Here is a 21,488-nt window from a genome sequence, read left to right as displayed (position 1 = left end):
AACCAAAATTGTGCCTCTTGTTGGCAAGAACCAAAATTGTGCCTCTTGTTGGCAAGAACCAAAATTGTGCCTCTTGTTGGCAAGAACCAAAATTGTGCCTCTTGTTGGCAAGAACCAAAATTGTGCCTCTTGTTGGCAAGAACCAAAATTGTGCCTCTTGTTGGCAAGAACCAAAATTGTGCCTCTTGTTGGCAAGAACCAAAATTGTGCCTCTTGTTGGCAAGAACCAAAATTGTGCCTCTTGTTGGCAAGAACCAAAATTGTGCCTCTTGTTGGCAAGAACCAAAATTGTGCCTCTTGTTGGCAAGAACCAAAATTGTGCCTCTTGTTGGCAAGAACCAAAATTGTGCCTCTTGTTGGCAAGAACCAAAATTGTGCCTCTTGTTGGCAAGAACCAAAATTGTGCCTCTTGTTGGCAAGAACCAAAATTGTGCCTCTTGTTGGCAAGAACCAAAATTGTGCCTCTTGTTGGCAAGAACCAAAATTGTGCCTCTTGTTGGCAAGAACCAAAATTGTGCCTCTTGTTGGCAAGAACCAAAATTGTGCCTCTTGTTGGCAAGAACCAAAATTGTGCCTCTTGTTGGCAAGAACCAAAATTGTGCCTCTTGTTGGCAAGAACCAAAATTGTGCCTCTTGTTGGCAAGAACCAAAATTGTGCCTCTTGTTGGCAAGAACCAAAATTGTGCCTCTTGTTGGCAAGAACCAAAATTGTGCCTCTTGTTGGCAAGAACCAAAATTGTGCCTCTTGTTGGCAAGAACCAAAATTGTGCCTCTTGTTGGCAAGAACCAAAATTGTGCCTCTTGTTGGCAAGAACCAAAATTGTGCCTCTTGTTGGCAAGAGCCAAAATTGTGCCTCTTGTTGGCAAGAGCCAAAATTGTGCCTCTTGTTGGCAAGAGCCAAAATTGTGCCTCTTGTTGGCAAGAGCCAAAATTGTGCCTCTTGTTGGCAAGAGCCAAAATTGTGCCTCTTGTTGGCAAGAGCCAAAATTGTGCCTCTTGTTGGCAAGAGCCAAAATTGTGCCTCTTGTTGGCAAGAGCCAAAATTGTGCGTCTTGTTGGCAAGAGCCAAAATTGTGCGTCTTGTTGGCAAGAGCCAAAATTGTGCGTCTTGTTGGCAAGAGCCAAAATTGTGCGTCATGTTTGCAAGAGCCAAAATTGTGCGTCATGTTTGCAAGAACCAAAATTATGAGTCTTGTTTACAAGAACCAAAATTGTGCATCTTCTAGAACCAAAATGCACTTTGCTGTTTTCTGTCTCATCGCAGGCTACATCTTAATGCATTTATTGTTATTTTCCTGATGAAACTTTTAACCCTTTGACTGTTTCAGGCCGCTTTCTGAAACTGTCATTCTATGTCGCTCAATTTTTGAAAAAAAAAAAAAAAAAAAATTTCTTATGAAATGATAGAGAATCTTTTCCTGATGGTAATGACACCAAAAGTTCGAAATTTGGTCGAAAACTCATGGAATTATGCTCCCGTGAAGTTAGCGGTCTCGGCGACATATGCGTATCGGCGATTTCGCCGACTTTGAGCCTTATTTTCAGCCAATTTCATTGTTCCAGTTGACCAAACTCATAGCTATTTCTTTAGAACTCCATTTTATCTATCAGCTGAGTACAAGAAACCTCCCATTTACTAATTTGGACTACCCAATATGGTGGTCAGAAATTGGCAATTTGGCCAATTTCATGCAAACTAAAAAAGATGCCAATTTCAAAATAGGGTCCAGAATAAACAAGGTAGACATTCGTGGCACTAAAATAACATATGCTCTGTTCATTAGTCACATCTCTAGGCCCCTCTTATATTATTATTGCTTTCTATTTTGATTTTTTATTCATACAAAAAAATACAAAATTTACTGTTATGCAGACTACTGCATTATTGTAAAAATGGTATAAATAATATCAGTGCACTAGTGAAAGAATATTAGACTCCCCAGTTGACGTGTATTGGACGTGTGGTGTGATTTATTTACTCGTGAACATTGGTAAAAATCGAACATTTCCGCTATTTTGAGCTCAGTTTCAAGGTAGTTTTCATTGTCAAAGTAATGAAAATCATCTCTAATTCTGTAATATGTTTTCCATTTTATCACCTAAGACCATGAAAACGCGAATACAACGATAAATACTATACGAAAATACACCTCAAAGTCGGCGTTTTATTCCAAAAAAAACGTTTTTTTTTTTTTTCTCATTACGCAATGTGTGCTGCAGGATTTTTTTTATGTGGTGCACACTGACCACACAGACCCATTCTCTCACATGTGGGCCTACCAGCTTTCTCCCGCTTGATTTGAAGCCGCTAGAATTATTGAGTATATATACGTCAGAAACATTGGCTCGTAAGACGTATTTATATGTCGAAAACAGTCAAAGGGTTAATGAAAGTGTGCATCTTGTGTGCCATGGTATTCCACATTCTTGGGTCCTTGTCCATACTTCACTGCAGCCTGCATCTACTTGGATAAGTGGTCTACAGTCTGTTCGTTACATCTTTCTCCTTCTCCATCTGTTTGTATGCAGTACTTTAATTGATGCGTCTGTCTGCCTACTCTATATCTAATTTTGGGGATGGTCATTATTGGTGAGTTGTCACTGCATGTAGAGGTGGTATTGCTGGGTGTGATGCTGTTTTATTCTGGAATGGTAATGAAGTATGTCAAGTTGTGCCATGGATATGTATGACAGTATGTACTTTACCGCTATAGAATATCTTTTAATTGATGTGATACTGAGGTGTGCCAATATACATAGTCCAAGACCTCAGTCTGTTACCAGCAGATACAAAAAATATTGCTAGAGCTAAAGTAGAAATTTTAAATTGGAAACTGGGCAACTGTATCTTACAAGTGCCTGATCAGCAAGGTTGTTATGGTATGTGGGTCTGCTGGCTATTAGCATCAACAGCCTGGTGTAGCAGGTTAATCAGCTGAAAAAGAATAACTGTGAGGGTAGAAAAGCTCTCAAAACTGGTCAGAAGTGTGTGATTAGAAAGTAACACCACAGTGATTTCTGGGGACAGTACATATGTACTGCTGTTGAGAGGTGGTGGCAGTTGGCAGTAATCAGTGGCTCAGACCATTTTCTTGGAGAGGAGAGAAGAGAAGAGGAGGGCTCTCAGTATTCTTTGTCTTCCTATTGGGGATGTAGAATTTGGGAGGCCATTGGCTCTGCTCTTTTTTTTTTTTTTGGGGGGGGGATAACCCCCCCTCAAAGGAGGTTCCTTGATTCCTGAAGGGCTCTTGATTCAAGGTTTTGGACCTGCCCTTTCATTCTTATATTGAACCTGAATTCTTCCCATTACACCCAGGTGCTGTGTGAGCCCTGTGGGTTTAGTGCTTCCCCATGATTTTTTTATTATTATTATCACACTGGCCGATTCCCACCAAGGCAGGGTGGCCCGAAAAAGAAAAACTTTCACCATCATTCACTCCATCACTGTCTTGCCAGAAGGGTGCTTTACACTACAGTTTTTAAACTGCAACATTAACACCCCTCCTTCAGAGTGCAGGCACTGTACTTCCCATCTCCAGGACTCAAGTCCGGCCTGCCGGTTTCCCTGAACCCCTTCATAAATGTTACTTTGCTCACACTCCAACAGCACGTCAAGTATTAAAAACCATTTGTCTCCATTCACTCCTATCAAACACGCTCACGCATGCCTGCTGGAAGTCCAAGTCCCTCGCACACAAAACCTCCTTTACCCCCTCTCTCCAACCTTTCCTAGGCCGACCCCTACCCTGCCTTCCTTCCACTACAGACTGATACACTCTTGAAGTCATTCTGTTTCGCTCCATTCTCTCTACATGTCCGAACCACCTCAACAACCCTTCCTCAGCCCTCTGGACAACAGTTTTGGTAATCCCGCACCTCCTCCTAACTTCCAAACTACAAATTCTCTGCATTATATTCACACCACACATTGCCCTCAGACATGACATCTCCACTGCCTCCAGCTTTCTCCTCGCTGCAACATTCATCACCCATGCTTCACACCCATATAAGAGCGTTGGTAAAACTATACTCTCATACATTCCCCTCTTTGCCTCCAAGGACAAAGTTCTTTGTCTCCACAGACTCCTAAGTGCACCACTCACTCTTTTCCCCTCATCAATTCTATGATTCACCTCATCTTTCATAGACCCATCCGCTGACACGTCCACTCCCAAATATCTGAATACATTCATCTCCTCCATACTCTCTCCCTCCAATCTGATATTCAATCTTTCATCACCTAATCTTTTTGTTATCCTCATAACCTTACTCTTTCCTGTATTCACCTTTAATTTTCTTCTTTTGCACACCCTACCAAATTCATCCACCAATCTCTGCAACTTCTCTTCAGAATCTCCCAAGAGCACAGTGTCATCAGCAAAGAGCAGCTGTGACAACTCCCACTTTGTGTGATTCTTTATCTTTTAACTCCACGCCTCTTGCCAAGACCCTCGCATTTACTTCTCTTACAACCCCATCTATAAATATATTAAACAACCACGGTGACATCACACATCCTTGTCTAAGGCCTACTTTTACTGGGAAAAAATTTCCCTCTTTCCTACATACTCTAACTTGAGCCTCACTATCCTCGTAAAAACTCTTCACTGCTTTCAGTAACCTACCTCCTACACCATACACTTGCAACATCTGCCACATCGCCCCCCTATCCACCTTGTCATACGCCTTTTCCAAATCCATAAATGCCACAAAGACCTCTTTAGCCTTACCTAAATACTGTTCACTTATATGTTTCACTGTAAACACCTGGTCCACACACCCCCTACCGTTCCTAAAGCCTCCTTGTTCATTTGCTATCCTATTCTCCGTCTTACTCTTAATTCTTTCAATAATAACTCTACCATACACTTTACCAGGTATACTCAGCAGACTTATCCCCCTATAATTTTTACACTCTCTTTTATCCCCTTTGCCTTTATACAAAGGAACTATGCATGCTCTCTGCCAATCCCTAGGTACCTTACCCTCTTCCATACATTTATTAAATAATTGCACCAACCACTCCAAAACTATATCCCCATCTGCTTTTAACATTTCTATCTTTATCCCATCAATCCCGGCTGCCTTACCCCCTTTCATTTTACCTACTGCCTCATGAACTTCCCCCACACTCACAACTGGCTCTTCCTCACTCCTACAAGATGTTATTCCTCCTTGTCCTATACACAAAATCACAGCTTCCCTATCTTCATCAACATTTAACAATTCCTCAAAATATTCCCTCCATCTTCCCAATACCTCTAACTCTCCATTTAATAACTCTCCTCTCCTATTTTTAACTGACAAATCCATTTGTTCTCTAGGCTTCCTTAACTTGTTAATCTCACTCCAAAACTTTTTCTTATTTTCAACAAAATTTGTTGATAACATCTCACCCACTCTCTCATTTGCTCTCTGTTTACATTGCTTCACCACTCTCTTAACCTCTCTCTTTTTCTCCATATACTCTTCCTTCCTTGCATCACTTCTACTTTGTAAAAACTTCTCATATGCTAACTTTTTCTCCCTTACTACTCTCTTTACATCATCATTCCACCAATCGCTCCTCTTCCCTCCCACACCCACTTTCCTGTAACCACAAACTTCTGCTGAACACTCTAACATGAATGTTATAATAATCATGGAGGGAGGGGGAAACTGGGGATTTCCAGTGATTGATGTCTGTCTACTGGTTATGATTGGAAGAGGGTGATTATTAAATGTGTCTTTTTCTCTTAGGGTCTCCATGGATGTAAGATGGGGATAAATTTGTTTGATATTTTTTTTTTTTTTTTTACACCCTCCGGCTGGCATTCTACTTTGTTGCTCCTTAATTAAAAGTACAGTAATTAGTGAAGCTCTACTTAGTGTCTTGTCATCATTTTTTTTACGAGAACAAGATTTAAGATTTTTATTTGTGTAGTTTTATGGTAACCCCACAGTTTAATGGACTTCGGGAATATGGAAAAATTTTGCTGGGTCATTTGACTGAGAAAGTGAACAGAGCTGTTGGTTACAACTTTTTTGCTGTTACATTTGCAGCAAAACAATCTCATCTCTACTACAGTTGCTATTACTAGCCATGCTTTTCCTCTTATTAGTATGGAAGAGGGTAAGGTACCTAGGGATTGGCAGAGAGCATGCATAGTTCCTTTGTATAAAGGCAAAGGGGATAAAAGAGAGTGCAAAAATTATAGGGGAATAAGTCTGTTGAGTATACCTGGTAAAGTGTATGTTAGTTATTGTTGAAAGAATTAAGAGTAAGACAGAGTAGGATAGCAGATGAACAAGGAGGCTTTGGGAAAGGTAGGGGTGTGTGGACCAAGTGTTTACAGTGAAACATATAGGTGAACAGTATTTAGATAAGAGTAAAGAGGTTTTTGTGGCATTTATGGATTTACAAAAGGCATATGACAGGGTGGATAGGGAGGCAATGTGGCAGATGTTGCAGGTGTATGGTATAGGAGGTAGGTTACTGAAAGCAGTGAAGAGTTTTTACGAGGATAGTGAGGCTCAGGTTAGAGTATGTAGGAGAGAGGGAGATTATTTCCCAGTAAAAGTAGGCCTTAGACAAGGATGTGTGATGTCACCGTGGTTGTTCAATATATTTATAGATGGGATTGTAAGAGAAGTGAATGCTAGGGTCTTGGCAAGAGGTGTGGAGTTAAAAGATAAAGAATCACACATAAAGTGGGAATTGTCACAGTTGCTCTTTGCTGATAACACAGTATTTTGGAGTTTCTGAAGAGAAGTTGCAGAGGTTGGTGGATGAATTTGGTAGGGTATGTAAAAGAAGAAAATTAAAAGTGAATATAGGAAATAGTAAGGTTATGAGGATAAAAAGATTAGGTGACGAAAGATTGGATATCAGATTGGAGGGAGAGAATATGGAGGGGGTGAATGTATTCGGATATTTGGGAGTGGACATGTCAGCAGATGGGTCTATGAAGGATGAGGTGAATCACAGAACTGATGAGGGAAAAAGGGTGAGTGGTGCACTTAGGAGTCTGTGGAGACAACTTTGTCCATGAAAGCAAAGAGGGGAATATGAGAGTATAGTTGTACCAACACTTGTATGGGTTTGAAGCATGGGTGATGAATGTTGCAACGAGGAGAAGGCTGGAGTCAGTGGAGATGTCATGTCTGAGGGCAATGTGTGGTGTGAATATAATGCAGAGAATTCATAGTTTGCAGATTACAAGGTGTGGGATTACCAAAACTATTATCCAGAGGGCTGAGGAGGGGTTGTTGAGGTGGTTCAGACATGTAGAGAGAATGGAACAAAACAGAATGATTTAGAGAGTGTATAAATCTGTAGAGGAGGGAAGGCAGGGTAGGAGTCGGCCTAGGAAGGGTTGGAGGGAGGGGATAAAGGAGGTTTTGTGTGCGAGGGACTTGGACTTCCAGAAATCATGCATGAGCGTATTTGATAGGAGTGAATGGAGACAAATGGTTTTTAATACTTGATGTGCTGTTGGAGTGTGAGCAAAGTAACATTTATGAAGGGATTCAGGGAAACCGGCAGGCCAGACTTGAGTCCTGGAGATGGAAAGTACAGTGTCTACACTCTGAAGGAGGGGTGCTAATGCTGCAGTTTTATAACTGTAGTGTAAAGCACCCCTCTGGCAAGACAGTGATGGAGTGAATGATGATGAAACTTTTTCTTTTTCAGGCCACCCTGCCTTGGTGGGAATTGGCCGATGTGTTAATAAAATAAATAGTATGTTAAATCAAGGGTTTACTGTATTATAATTAATAGTGTTTTTATTTATCATAAGCAGTTGGGTGAGTGTAGATTAGCAGTTAATACAGGTAGACGGATAAATGGAAATGGAACATGTTCATCCTCTGCTTTGGCAAGTAATCACTCGAATTATCCCATCAATTGGTTTATTTGTGCTAAGCATTTGGTCTGTACATACACTTGGTTGTCCATTACAGTGTCAGTGTTTGATACTGAAGATAGTTTTTATAATCATCCTGACCAATTTTAAGCCAATGTGGTAAATAGCTGGTTGAGATAGGAACTTAATAGCTAATGGCATTATATGACCTCTATGGTTTCAGCACTTTTCCTTGAATATAATAATGATAAATAGCTAAGATACACAGTACTACAGTATTAATATTCCCTTTCAGCTGATCATTTGCTAACTTTCCACAGTCATAGTGGGGAAGTTTTTATTTTTGTCTTTCAGCTATTTCTCCTGCTCTACTTGGCTTAGGGTGATGTCCTTAGCACAGGCGCCTGTGAAGTGGTAGATATGCATCTTGGCCTTGACCACTCCTGACGATGAGGTCAAACTTCATTTCCGCAAATCTTGACCGCACTACTCGTCAATGCGCCACCTAACACGTATGTGGATGGAGACAGTATTTGCTATGCAAATGTGTTTTCTGGCTATTTAATGAGTGACAAGTTCTCTTTGTCAAGGATAAAATTTGAATTTTATCCTGTGCTCTGAATTTGTATACTTTAACAGAAAAAGTTACAGTATCTTTCTCAGCTGACAATGCTTGCGAAAAACTTAATTTTCTAGAAATGTTTCTGCATACTTCAACTTCAGAGATTCTAGGGATGCAAAGTTAAATTTATCTTTGCCATCTCTGAAGAGACTTTTGCATCCCTCAGGTTGTTGTTGAAAGTGGGATAATAATGCAACAAAATTTGTGAATTACTATTCTTAAAGTAATTAAAGCTTGTTTAAGAGTACTTCTTTCCTTTGTTTAGCTTTTTTTTTTTTTGTGTGTGTAAAAGTTTATTGGAAATAATGTGTGAGATTAACAGTTTCTTAATCCTTTGACTGTCGCAAGCCCCAATCCTGAAGTGTCTCCTGGTGTCGCAAAATATTTGAAAAAAAAAAAAATTTCTTATGAAAATGTTAAGATTATTCCTCTGATTGTTTTAGTCAAAAAAAAAATTTTTTTTTGCCATCAGTACTTACCGAGATATTGAGGTGTGAAGTTTGCAGAAAATGAGTCGCATATGGCATCAGCGGCGACTGCCGCTCACCCGGTAAACTTGTTTACTTTTATTCAAAGGTTTCTTGTTTTTTTCTCTATTTTATTTTTTTCACATAACTTTTGTGGCCTGTGAGACCAAAGTATGATGCAATGTTCATCTATACACTCGTTGAATGTAACACAATTATAGCAAAAACACTAGTGGCATCATAATGTTTACAAAACTTGTTTACACAAACAATCAATATAAAAAATGTTTATTATGGTTGTTCTACAATCACTGGACACTTTTCTAGAACTGCTGCAGCTTGTGGAATTCTTTGAAACATGGGTATAAGCACAATGGTGTTTTACACTCCTCGCACATAAAACGAGTGTCTCTGCATTTTTGTGGGCGTTTTGTGGTATGTCCACAGACAAAACACCTCTTCTGAGTATTTTTCTTGAGAGCAGTAGCAGGCAGTGGTATGGGGTAGTGATCACCAGGCCTCAGACGAGAGGACATGTGTTGATAATTTCGTGGGCGCTGGTCTGTCGAAAGTGTTGTTCCTTGGTACTTGAATATTTAACAAAAAAAGGCACAATATCGTGACTGGAACGATACACAAATAACGGTCCAAGTCGGACCGAAACGTCGTCGTGAGCTTCTCTCTTTTATGTGCGGGTTATTTGTGTACTTGAATATTAATTGTCTGATGACCGACAAACAAAATTCACCATATTTGGGTCTGTTATTGGTCTTCAACTTATATATATTATAAGCATTCAGCACGGAAATGTCAAGAAGATGGAAAAAGAGTTTTATGTACCACTTATAACTCTTGCGAACACAATCAGCAAACCCAATCTGCATGTCACATTTGTCCACTAACTGCATATTGAGGTTGTAATCCATCACAACTGCAGGTTTTACAATGGGTTCATTGGTCTCTATTCTGCTTGCCACTGTCTACCATTTCATGTTGGTGAACTGATGTCATCAGTGTGACATCATGTTTGTCATGCCACTGAAATGCCATGATGTCATTGGCAGCAAACGCCTGAACATCAAATCTACGGGTGCCAGTGTCGAACCTAGGCATATGCTTATGATTTCCACGCACTGTGCCACACACATCTGTCATGTTCACTCACAAGACATCACCGAGTAAAGGGCTTGTGTACCAGTTGTCAGTATATAAAATATGCCTCTTACCACCAAGATATGGTTCCATCATTGTTCTAACCACATCACCAGAGATACCCAGTAACTTCCTGGTATCTTGCAATGTTTTACTGCCAGTGTACACAATTATATCCAAAACCAGACCACTTTTCCAATCGCACAGTACAAATAACTTTATACCAAAGTGTTTCCTCTTGCTTGGTATGAACTACTTGAATGAGACTCTTCCTTTGAACAAAATCAAAGACTCATCAATAACAAGCTTCCTGAAGGGATAAAAATACAGCACTTTTATTTCGGGTACATAAACATATTTATGATCTTATATAACCTGTCACTTCTGTCAGGCCTTGTTTTGTCTGAAAAGTGTAGCATACATAACAGTAGCACAAATCTGTTCACTGGTATGATGTCACTGAAAGCTGGGGTTGAAATCAGGTGGTCTGTCCACCAGTATGTGTTGACACTGCTTATACACATGTGGCATAAGCATTATTGTGGCAAAGAACAGATACATCTCTGCCAGAGTTGTGTCCTTCCACTGATGTAGGCGTGATCTTGGTGAAAGAATTGTGTTTGCCATGGTGTACTCACAGTATGTATTGCTTTCCCTGACAATAATGTCCATCAGGGGTTCATCGAAGAATAACTGAAAGCATGGAGGAGGTGAATGTATTCAGATATTTGGGAGTGGACGTGTCAGCGGATGGGTCTATGAAAGATGAGGTGAATCATAGAATTGATGAGGGGAAAAGGGTGAGTGGTGCACTTAGGAGACTGTGGAGACAAAGAACTTTGTCCTTGGAGGCAAAGAGGGGAATGTATGAGAGTATAGTTTTACAAACGCTCTTATATGGGTGCGAAGCATGGGTGATGAATGTTGCAGCGAGGAGAAGGCTGGAGGCAGCGGAGATGTCATGTCTGAGGGCAATGTGTGGTGTGAATATAATGCAGAGAATTCGTAGTTTGGAAGTTAGGAGGAGGTGCGGGATTACCAAAACTGTTGTCCAGAGGGCTGAGGAAGGGTTGTTGAGGTGGTTCGGACATGTAGAGAGAATGGAGCAAAACAGAGTGACTTCAAGAGTGTATCAGTCTGTAGTGGAAGGAAGGCGGGGTAGGGATCGGCCTAGGAAAGGTTGGAGGGAGGGGGTAAAGGAGGCTTTGTGTGCGAGGGGCTTGGACTTCCAGCAGGCATGCGTGAGCATGTTTGATAGGAGTGAATGGAGACAAATGGTTTTTAATACTTGACGTGCTGTTGGAGTGTGAGCAAAACAACATTTATGAAGGGGTTCAGGGAAACCGGCAGGCCGGACTTGAGTCCTGGAGATGGGAAGTACAGTGCCTGCACTCTGAAGGAGGGGTGCTAATGTTGCAGTTTAAAAACTTTAGTGTAACGCACCCTTCTGGCAAGACAGTGATGGAGTGAATGATGGTGAAAGTTTTTCTTTTTCAGGCCACCCTGCCTTGGTGGGAATCGGCCAGTGTGATAATAAAAAATAATAATAATAATAATTCCAGTTCAGAGGCATTGTTCCCAAGTGTACATGATGGCCGTATTCCACTTTGTGTTTCATCAAAGTCATGGGGACTGGGAACAAACTCGTCACCTTGCTGCCAATCCCAGATGTGGTCAGCTGGTGGGTTCTGGATATTGAAACATAGTTGTGGTTGTGGATGTTGTGGGAGTGTCGGGTTGGGTGAGGCTAGTTGTGGTTGTGCAGAGTCAGCAGCATCGGTAGTAGCGTGGCCCACTGCTGGTGCCACATGACTCATGCCACCATCACTATCGCCACCACCACCTGCTGCCTCACTCACATCATTCATACCCATCATAACAATATTGTCATCTTCACTATCAGTTCGTGGTGTAGGGCCACAGGATGTGCTCCGAGATTTACTCCTTCCCCTTGGAACAGCATATGACACACTACCAGACTGCATGCTGCGTCGTATATACTGCCACTTCACTGGGGAATATTCACCCTCACTGTCGCAACTAGAACTGCTTTCAATAGCTTTGAAATCACTATCACTATCACTTTCACTGCTCACATCCGAGTCTTGTACATGGGCAGATAGTTTCTTCTTTCGTCCTGGTACAGGTGAATGTGAATGAGCCGGCCCAGCACCAGAGGTGGAAGGTCGTGGGTCATCTGGGTTTTCATCACTAATTATGTTATCCTGGGCACTGTTTTCGGTCACACCCACTTGAAAACCATGGAATTCACTTTCACTGACACTTACATCGCTGTTAGAGCTATCACTTCGGAACAAAAGACCTCCAATCCGCTGAGGAGTGAAGTACTTACCGCGAGGCATGGTGAAAATGGACTACCAAGATGGCGTTCCCACAATACACCACTGAGTCCCAGATTGAAAAAAAGTGTAAAAAGTGTAGTTGAAAAAAAGTGAAAAAAGTGTAGTTGAAAAAAAAGTGCACAGGGTGCACACCCACCACTCGGACCCATTCTCTCTCATGTAGGCCTACCACCCTTCTGCTTGATTTGAAGCCGCTAGAATTTATGCGTATAGATACGTCAAATACGGTGGCTCGTAAGACATATATATACGACCAAAACAGTCAAGGGGTTAAAGAAGCACATTTTTTTACACACAAGAGCTCTTAATTATTCTTTCAGTTCAGAAACTACTGTTATTAAATCACTTATTATCCAAAGCTGTGCATTGTATGAAGACACAGGCACCTACTTTGACTTCAACTTGGATGTGTAAAGCAACACCAGGAATACCTTCATTGAACCAAGTTGTCCAGAATCATGCTCTGCATTTATATCCCATTAGTCCAAAAAGGCTCATAGGGAATATGATTGAGGTCAGTTAATACTGCAGACTTCTTCAAGGAGGTTGCCACAATAAAATGTTACATTATTTGCATCTGTGTCCATTTACTTAACATTGATATTGGTGAAGGACTTTTGGTCCAAGGAATTGGAGTTACTGTGCTATTCCTCAGATAAAACCTCAGATGAAGTATGTCCCCTGAGGGTTTCACACTTTCCCTTGATTATAATAATTGGATGATAAATGTGCCAGCCATTCCCCAGGTGGTGGTATGACTCTTACTGGTTTAGTGTTTCCCCATGGATACGATATACAGTGGACCCCCGGTTAACGATATTTTTTCACTCCAGAAGTGTGTTCAGGTGCCAGTACTGACCGAATTTGTTCCCATAAGAAATATTGTGAAGTAGATTAGTCCATTTCAGACCCCCAAACATACACGTACAAACGCACTTACATAAATACACTTACATAATTGGTCGCATTCGGAGGTAATCGTTATGCGGGGGTCCACTGTACTAAGATAAAATTCCGTAAAGGGAGGTTCTTTCATGTAGGTGAAGCTGTATAGTCCTTGTGGCTTAGCGCTTCTTTTTTGATTATAATAATAATAATCATGTAGGTGAAGGACTTGCTCTTTAGAATTGGAGCTACCCTCCCTTTCCTTAGATTGAATCCTATTGCTTCTCATTCTGCAGGCACTGTATGATCCCTGTAGGTTTTGTGCTCCCCATGAATATAATAATGAAGACAGTAAGCTTCTGCTCTAAAATTTTAGCTTTGTTGTTAACAAAATAATTTTTGTACCAAGGTCGACTGCTTTTATAATCTGCTGACATAAAGGTCATGATTCCTAGGATTATGTAAGTACCAACACTCAGTCAACATGGTTGGTATTCTTTGAGGATTCTTACGTCAAGTTTAGCATCAAAGTAGTGGCCTAGAGTTTTAAATCTTTAGTTTCAGTCACAAACAGCAGTCAGCTTTTTAGGATCCTATATACAGTGGACCCTTGACCAACAATATTAATCTGTTCCTGAGAGCTCATCGTTAATCGAAATTATCGTCAGTCAAGTTAATTTTCCCCATAAGAAATACGTAATGGAAATCAAATTAATCCATTCCTGACACCCCAAAGTACTGAAAAAAAAAAATTTTTACCACATGAAATATTAATTTTAATACACACAAACTGAAGAAGACATGCACAGTTACATGACACTTACCTTTATTGAAGATCTGGTGATGATTGATGGGATGGGAGGAGGGGAGAGTGTTGATGGTGTTAGTGTTTAGAAGGGGAATCCCCTTCCATTAGGACTTGAGGTGGCAAGTCCTTTTCCGGGGTTACTTCCCTTCTTCTTTTAATGCCACTAGGACCAGCTTCAGAGTCACTGGACCTCTGTCGCACAACATATCTGTCCTTAGAGGCCTGTACCTCCCGTTCCTTTATGACATTCCTAAAGTGTTTCACAACATTGTCAGTGTACAGGTTGCCAACACGGCTTGCAGTAGCTGTGTCAGGGTGATTTTCATCAAAAAAGGTTTGCACTTTAAGCCACATTGCACACATTTCCTTAATCTTTGAAGTAGGCAACTTCTTCACTTTCTCTATCCCCTCCTCTGAAGCAGTTTCCTCAGGTGTGGCCTCTTGCTGTTGAAGATGATCTAGCAGCTCATCAGTGGTTAGTTCTTCATTGTCCTCCTCCACCAACTCTTCCACATCCTCCCCGATAACCTCTAACCCCAAGGACTTCCCCAATGCCACAATGGATTCCTCAACTGGCATAGGATTCCCAGGGTTAGCCTCAAACCCTTCAAAATCCCTTTTGTTGTTTACACATTCTGGCCACAGCTTTTTCCAAGCAGAGTTCAAGGTCCTCTTAATCACTTCCTCCCAAGCCTTACCTATAATGTTTACACAATTGAGGATGCTAAAGTGATCTCTCCAAAACTCTCTTAGAGTCAGTTGAGTTTCTGAGGTCACTACAAAGCACCTTTCAAACAGCTTTTGTGTACAGTTTCTTGAAGTTTGCAATGACCTGCTGGTCTATGGGCTGCAGGAGAGGAGTGGTATTAAGAGGCAAAAACTTCACCTTAATGAAGCTCATGTCCGCAGAAAGTCGCTCTGCCAAGTCTGAAGGATGACCAGGAGCATTGTCTAATACCAGGAGGCACTTAAGGTCCAACTTATTTTCCAGGAGGTAATTTTTCACATTGGGGGCAAATGCATGGTGTAACCAGTCATAGAAAAAGTCCCTAGTGACCCATGCCTTACTGTTTGCCCTCCACAGCACACACAGATTAGCCTTAAGGACATTGTTTTTCCTGAACACACTGGGAGTTTCAGAGTGATACACCAATAAAGGCTTCACTTTGCACTCACCACTAGCATTGGCACACATCAACAGAGTAAGCCTGTCTTCCATAGGCTTATGTCCTGGGAGTGCCTTTTCCTCCTGAGTAATGTAGGTCCTGCTTGGCATTTTCTTCCAAAACAGGCCTGTTTCGTCACAATTAAACACTTGTTCAGGTTTCAGTCCTTCACTGTCTATGTACTCCTTGAATTCCTGCACATATTTTTCAGCCGCTTTGTGGTCCGAACTGGCAGCCTCACCATGCCTTATCACACTATGTATGCCACTACGATTCTTAAATCTCTCAAACCAACCTTTGCTGGCCTTAAATTCACTCACATCACCACTAGTTGCTGGCATTTTTTAATTAAATCGTCATGCAACTTCCTAGCCTTTTCACATACGATCGCTTGAGAGATGCTATCTCCTGCTATCTGTTTTTCGTTTATCCACACCAATAACAGTCAACATCTTCCATCACTTGCGATCTCAGTTTCGAAAACATAGTTGCACCTTTGGCAAGAACAGCTTCCCTGATTGCCGTTTTCTTGCCCACAATAGTAGCGATGGTTGATTTGGGTTTTGTGTAGAACCTGGCCAGCTCGGAGACACTCACTCCACCTTCATACTTAGCAATGATCTCTTTCTTCATATCCATAGTAATTCTCACCCTTTTTGCTGTAGGGTTGGCACTAGAAGCTTTCTTGGGGCCCATGGTGACTTATTTTGCAGGTGCAATCACTACAAACGCTGTGATAATATGAAATGTTCCGATTGAATGTTTGGATGGGACCACGGTGGCTGGCTGGCTTGTAAACACTGGCACCCACGGAACTAAGTGAGGCGCCCTCAGGCCACAAGTGGACGCGTCTCGAACGGAACGAATAGCGTTGGTTGGGTTTTTTAGCGCTAGTCGAGGCAAAATTTTTACATTAAAATGTATCGCTAGTCGGATTTAACGTTAGACGATGCCAACGTTGGTCGAGGGTCCACTGTATAAGAATTTCCTGAGCAAGTTGGCATATATGGGGATCTGCTTATGGATGGATTACGATTAAGGCAAACAATGGTTTGCTTCAAAATAATGGCAACTTTTACATTAAAATTTGGGTTCATGATGTTAGCAATTAGGGTTGAGTTTTACAGAACCTTTGATAGCAATATTAAAGCTGTTTAAGCATAATTGTATGATTTTAATAAAGACACAGTATACTGTTACCTATGAACACTTTAGAGAGTTGCTTTAATCTTGTAGTGTGGCCTGTTGCCATACCCAAATGTATTTTTTTTTTTTTATATTTTATCAACATGAGCCATTTCAATGTGTAGTGTGATCAAAAAAAGGAAATACATTATTTATTAACTCAGTAGCCATCTTGCTATAAGTGCACCTATATTTTCATGTGTGTAACTGAAAATATACATAACATATTCGGTTATAACAATGCCTTATTTCCTTTGGGAAAATTCATTAAGGAGTAGCCTCAGCACAATATGAAGACATTATTAATGATTTGAAAGTTTTAAGTTTTGAAGGAACATATTCAAACATTTTACAAAATTCCACATACTACTATGCTTTTCATGAATGAAGCAATCATTACTACTGAATCCTTATACCAAGCATATTTATTTCACAGAATTCTTAGCAGGAAAAGGTAGAACCTCTTTATTATTTTGGGTGTGAGGAGGAAAAGAAACGGCAAGATATTTGATGTTTTTTGTGTAGTTCATTAGCATTCAGTATATCTTAAGTATTTTTATCCATTTGAGTTTAGTGAGGACTTAAATGCAAGACACATGGTTAAGCATCATTTTAAAAACATGTCCAATACCTGCTATAACTAGACGAGTCCCTTTTCTCGAGAATATATAATTACTTTAACTGTAATACTATTATGGAAATAATGTAAGGTTTTAAATGATTTATAAATAATGCTATAGTTGTGACAGAGGAAATTACTGGTCAATACAATATTATGATGTGGTTACTAGGGATGGAAAGTTTTACCAATACTAATGCAAAATTTGAGACTGATACCAATACTGAGTTCTAGGCTGGTACCCATACCCAGTTTTAGCCTGATACCAATTCCCAGTTTTAGACTTATACTGATATTCAATTCCAGGTCAATACAGATACCCAGTTTTAAGTTGATATCAAGTGCCATAAAAATTAGTCGATACCCACTGATACCGATACTTTGGCACACCCTAGTAGTTAATCAAGAGGCTAGTGAGAAACAGCAGAAATGGAGTGAAAATGACATTGAGCTAGTGTCAAATTCAGAGATAAATAGAAAAGAGAAGGGATAATATTAATGTCCAAAATACAAGCAGGCCCTACTGTACGGTGTTTTGTTTTACAGTGTTTTGCTAATGTAAAAGTTCTCATTTACACCCATTCTTCATTTATTCAGACTTCCTACAATAAATATATTCACCACTCACTATACGCTAAGGATGAAAATATTTTAGGGTAAGTAATTTGTGTACTGTGCGTGGATGTAGTGCGGATGACAAGAAACAGATGATTGCTGATGTTATGAATGAAAAGAAGTTGGATGTCCTGGCCCTAAGCGAAACAAAGCTGAAGGGGGTAGGAGAGTTTCAGTGGGGGGAAATAAATGGGATTAAATCTGGAGTATCTGAGAGAGTTAGAGCAAAGGAAGGGGTAGCAGTAATGTTAAATGATCAGTTATGGAAGGAGAAAAGAGAATATGAATGTGTAAATTCAAGAATTATGTGGATTAAAGTAAAGGTTGGATGCGAGAAGTGGGTCATAATAAGCGTGTATGCACCTGGAGAAGAGAGGAATGCAGAGGAGAGAGAGAGATTTTGGGAGATGTTAAGTGAATGTATAGGAGCCTTTGAACCAAGTGAGAGAGTAATTGTGGTAGGGGACTTGAATGCTAAAGTAGGAGAAACTTTTAGAGAGGGTGTGGTAGGTAAGTTTGGGGTGCCAGGTGTAAATGATAATGGGAGCCCTTTGATTGAACTTTGTATAGAAAGGGGTTTAGTTATAGGTAATACATATTTTAAGAAAAAGAGGATAAATAAGTATACACGATATGATGTAGGGCGAAATGACAGTAGTTTGTTGGATTATGTATTGGTAGATAAAAGACTGTTGAGTAGACTTCAGGATGTACATGTTTATAGAGGGGCCACAGATATATCAGATCACTTTCTAGTTGTAGCTACACTGAGAGTAAAAGGTAGATGGGATACAAGGAGAATAGAAGCATCAGGGAAGAGAGAGGTGAAGGTTTATAAACTAAAAGAGGAGGCAGTTAGGGTAAGATATAAACAGCTATTGGAGGATAGATGGGCTAATGAGAGCATAGGCAATGGGGTCGAAGAGGTATGGGGTAGGTTTAAAAATGTAGTGTTAGAGTGTTCAGCAGAAGTTTGTGGTTACAGGAAAGTGGGTGCAGGAGGGAAGAGGAGCGATTGGTGGAATGATGATGTAAAGAGAGTAGTAAGGGAGAAAAAGTTAGCATATGAGAAGTTTTTACAAAGTAGAAGTGATGCAAGGAGGGAAGAGTATATGGAGAAAAAGAGAGAAGTTAAGAGAGTGGTGAAGCAATGTAAAAAGAGAGCAAATGAGAGAGTGGGTGAGATGTTATCAACAAATTTTGTTGAAAATAAGAAAAAGTTTTGGAGTGAGATTAACAAGTTAAGAAAGCCTAGAGAACAAATGGATTTGTCAGTTAAAAATAGGAGAGGAGAGTTATTAAATGGAGAGGTAGAGGTATTGGGAAGATGGAAGGAATATTTTGAGGAATTGTTAAATGTTGATGAAGATAGGGAAGCTGTGATTTCGTGTATAGGGCAAGGAGGAATAACATCTTGTAGGAGTGAGGAAGAGCCAGTTGTGAGTGTGGGGGAAGTTCGTGAGGCAGTAGGTAAAATGAAAGGGGGTAAGGCAGCCGGGATTGATGGGATAAAGATAGAAATGTTAAAAGCAGGTGGGGATATAGTTTTGGAGTGGTTGGTGCAATTATTTAATAAATGTATGGAAGAGGGTAAGGTACCTAGGGATTGGCAGAGAGCATGCATAGTTCCTTTGTATAAAGGCAAAGGGGATAAAAGAGAGTGCAAAAATTATAGGGGGATAAGTCTGCTGAGTGTACCTGGTAAAGTGTATGGTAGAGTTATAATTGAAAGAATTAAGAGTAAGACGGAGAATAGGATAGCAGATGAACAAGGAGGCTTTAGGAAAGGTAGGGGGTGTGTGGACCAGGTGTTTACAGTGAAACATATAAGTGAACAGTATTTAGATAAGGCTAAAGAGGTCTTTGTGGCATTCATGGATTTGGAAAAGGCGTATGACAGGGTGGATAGGGGGGCAATGTGGCAGATGTTGCAAGTGTATGGTGTAGGAGGTAGGTTACTGAAAGCAGTGAAGAGTTTTTACGAGGATAGTGAGGCTCAAGTTAGAGTATGTAGGAAAGAGGGAAATTTTTTCCCAGTAAAAGTAGGCCTTAGACAAGGATGTGTGATGTCACCGTGGTTGTTTAATATATTTATAGATGGGGTTGTAAGAGAAGTAAATGCGAGGGTCTTGGCAAGAGGCGTGGAGTTAAAAGATAAAGAATCACACACAAAGTGGGAGTTGTCACAGCTGCTCTTTGCCGATGACACTGTGCTCTTGGGAGATTCTGAAGAGAAGTTGCAGAGATTGGTGGATGAATTTGGTAGGGTGTGCAAAAGAAGAAAATTAAAGGTGAATACAGGAAAGAGTAAGGTTATGAGGATAACAAAAAGATTAGGTGATGAAAGATTGAATATCAGATTGGAGGGAGAGAGTATGGAGGAGGTGAACGTATTCAGATATTTGGGAGTGGACGTGTCAGCGGATGGGTCTATGAAAGATGAGGTGAATCATAGAATTGATGAGGGAAAAAGAGTGAGTGGTGCACTTAGGAGTCTGTGGAGACAAAGAACTTTGTCCTTGGAGGCAAAGAGGGGAATGTATGAGAGTATAGTTTTACCAACGCTCTTATATGGGTGTGAAGCGTGGGTGATGAATGTTGCAGCGAGGAGAAGGCTGGAGGCAGTGGAGATGTCATGTCTGAGGGCAATGTGTGGTGTGAATATAATGCAGAGAATTCGTAGTTTGGAAGTTAGGAGGAGGTGCGGGATTACCAAAACTGTTGTCCAGAGGGCTGAGGAAGGGTTGTTGAGGTGGTTCGGACATGTAGAGAGAATGGAGCGAAACAGAATGACTTCAAGAGTGTATCAGTCTGTAGTGGAAGGAAGGCGGGGTAGGGGTCGGCCTAGGAAGGGTTGGAGGGAGGGGGTAAAGGAGGTTTTGTGTGCGAGGGGCTTGGACTTCCAGCAGGCATGCGTGAGCGTGTTTGATAGGAGTGAATGGAGACAAATGGTTTTTTAATACTTGACGTGCTGTTGGAGTGTGAGCAAAGTAACATTTATGAAGGGATTCAGGGAAACCGGCAGGCCGGACTTGAGTCCTGGAGATGGGAAGTACAGTGCCTGCACTCTGAAGGAGGGGTGTTAATGTTGCAGTTTAAAAACTGTAGTGTAAAGCACCCTTCTGGCAAGACAGTGATGGAGTGAATGATGGTGAATAAGCATAATTTTTTTTTAAGACTTAGCTCTGTTGCTCACTTAATAAACATGTTATCAGGCTTTTATATGCATTTGAAAATAAAAAAAGGTCTGTTTCACTTACAGCAGTAGTCTGGAACATAACTTGTTGTATAAGCAGGGCCCTCCTGTATGAAGCAGTAATGGTGAAGGGCTCCTCATTCAAGGAATTGAAACTACCCTTCCCTTCTTTGGATCAGATCTGATTATCTTCCATTCTGTAGGTGCTGTATGTCCCTTACAACTAAATAAATGTAGTGCAACATGCTTCATAGCATGGAGGGTAAGGTATTGAAGGATTATCTGAAGAATTTTTTTATGGCAAATATGCCAAGATTGAACATAATGAAGTAATATTTTGATACTGTATTTATCTGATGCAATGTTAATAACACAATGTACAATTAAGTATTTACCAAAACAAAAAAAAAAAAAGAGAAATCCATGGGGAAGTGGAGAATTCTTCTTCCGTATGCATGTCATAAGAGGTGACTAAAATGCTGGGAGAAAGGGGGGCTAGTAATCCCATTCCCTGCATAAATTACTAAATGTAGAAAGAAGAAAAGGTTTTGTTTGTTCTTTTCTG

At 40.6% G+C, this 21,488-nt stretch overlaps 1 protein-coding gene across 2 annotated transcripts in view; it reads left to right on the top strand.

Annotated features, from left to right (window-relative positions):
• Cnot4 (CCR4-NOT transcription complex subunit 4) overlaps positions 1-21,488 on the top strand; it is an 88,922-nt gene that overhangs the window by 62,437 nt on the left and 4,997 nt on the right. The gene's annotated exons all lie outside the window — the stretch shown is intronic.

This window comes from Cherax quadricarinatus, chromosome 27, assembly GCF_038502225.1.
Source record: "Cherax quadricarinatus isolate ZL_2023a chromosome 27, ASM3850222v1, whole genome shotgun sequence".
Taxonomy (NCBI): domain Eukaryota; kingdom Metazoa; phylum Arthropoda; class Malacostraca; order Decapoda; family Parastacidae; genus Cherax; species Cherax quadricarinatus.
Note: the sequence above shows the minus strand (reverse complement) of the source record. Positions and strands in the feature narration are given on the sequence as shown.